General features: G+C 41.7%; 1 non-coding gene across 1 annotated transcript; it reads left to right on the forward strand.

Annotated features, from left to right (window-relative positions):
• The first annotated feature begins 1,555 nt into the window (after positions 1-1,555).
• Positions 1,556-1,662, forward strand: LOC120577956 (small nucleolar RNA R71). The gene has a single exon (XR_005643932.1). It is a non-coding gene; the product is annotated as a small nucleolar RNA R71 (small nucleolar RNA).
• Positions 1,663-2,044: the final 382 nt, after the last annotated feature.

Raw genomic sequence — 2,044 nt, forward strand, 5'->3', positions numbered from 1 at the left:
AATCACATTACAAGAATAGAGGGCGGGACCTTTCATATAATTCTCCAACTCAAATCCTATCAACTCATCACTCACTTGAAAAACAATCCTACCATTCTGAACATCTACTATAACACCCGTAGTGGCGAGAAAGGGTCGTCCTAAGATTATAGGGCACTCATTGTCCTCATCTATGTCAAGCACAATGAAATCAGTTGGGATGTCTATCCCTTCTATTTTAACGGGGATGTCCTCGACATATCCGACAGGTTGGATATCAGAACGATCGGCTAACTTCAATGTTGTTTCAGTAGGCTTTAACTTGCCCAACCCTAGCCTTGTAAAGAGGGGTAAGGGCAACAGACTAACACTTGCTCCTAAATCGCATAAGGCTCGGTTTAAGGTTTCATTCCCTATCATACAAGGGATGGCAAAACTTCCTCGATCTCTAAGCTTTGTAGGTAGCTTCTTGATGATTGCACTATTTTCCCTTTTCAAAGCTATTGTTTCATTATGATCTATAGCCTTTTTCTTTGAAAAAATTTCTTTTAAAAACATGGCGTATAGAGGCATACGAGACAAAGCTTCAGCATAGGGAATCTTAATGCAAATCTTTTGAAGTATGTTTAAGAATTTAGTGAATTGAGCCTCCAAGTTGAGCTTAGTAAGCCTTAATGGTGTAAGGGCTTTGTTCTTATCAAGCAGTTTCTCACTTTTTATCACGCCTTTCTTTCCTAGACACCTAACACTCTCCCTCTTGACACTTTTTGCTTTAGTAACGGTCTCTTCTAGCTTACTACCCCCAAGAAAAATAGCCTTGACATGAGCTTTGGGGTTTGTTTCAGGTTGACCAGGAAAGACTCCTGGTGTTTGAGAAGAGGTGGCCACTTGTTGGGCCACTTGGGAGATTTAGGTCTCAAGCATTTTGGTGTGTGTGGCGATAGAATCAACCTTGGTAGTGAGTTTCGAGAGAGAGTCGTTCAGAAATCCTGTTTGGTTTTTCAGTTCTTGAAGATTTTTATTTTGATTAGCTATGCAATTTTCCAAGAAAATCTCCAAACTTGACTTCTGAGCCACTCTCTGGTTGTTTGTATAGCCAGGTGGTGCTGCTTGTCCATAGGAACCTTGTGGATTTTTGTAAAAATTTTGATTTGGCCTCATTCCTTGGTTATATTGAGCGTAATTTAGTTGCTCAATATTGACAGCACTACCTAACTGACAATCAACACCGATATGACCGGATATACCACAAATTTCACAAGGAGGGGATGCAGAAGAAGGTGTGACAGCATTAACATTAAGCTTTTCAAATTTTTGGGTTAATGCCTCAACCTTAGCAGCAAGGTGGTTATATTCAGAGACTTCGTATATACCTGCCTCTTTCTTAGAGGGAGTAGGAGTGGTGACGGCTCTCTCGTTGGTCCATTGGTAGTGATTCTGAGCCATGTCTTCAATCAAAGCATAAGCCTCCGTATAGTTTTTGTTCATTAGAGCTCCACCTGCAGCTGCATCAACAGACATCTTAGTGGTATATGACAAGCCATTATAAAATGTGTGGACTATAAGCCACTTCTCTAGGCCATGGTGGGGACAAAGTCTAAGTATTTCCTTGAAACGCTCCCACGCCTCATAGAGAGACTCCCCATCTTTTTGATTGAAACGCGTGATTTGATCTCTAAGCTTAGCGGTTTTAGATGGGGGGAAAAATCGGGCAAGGAATGCTCGTCTCATATCGTCCCATGAAGTAATGGAACCGACTTCTAGGGAATGGAACCAAGCGCTAGCTCTATCCCTTAAGGAAAAGGGAAAGAGATGAAGTCTTACGGCTTCTTGGTTCTCTTTTATGGTGCCGCTGAGTCTTAGGAAGGAAGAAATATGGATATTTGGATCCTCAGTGGGTGATCCAGAGAACTGATTTTGTTGCACCAAATTGAGTAGTGCAGGCTTGATTTCGAAGTTATTACCCGCAACCGTTGGGTACACGATAATAGCTTGTGGCTCTTCCGTTGAAGGAGTAGCATACTCTTTGAGAGTGCGTTCAGCCATAGCAGTATTATTTTGTGCT

Source organism: Medicago truncatula, chromosome 1, assembly GCF_003473485.1.
Source record: "Medicago truncatula cultivar Jemalong A17 chromosome 1, MtrunA17r5.0-ANR, whole genome shotgun sequence".
Lineage (NCBI taxonomy): Eukaryota > Viridiplantae > Streptophyta > Magnoliopsida > Fabales > Fabaceae > Medicago > Medicago truncatula.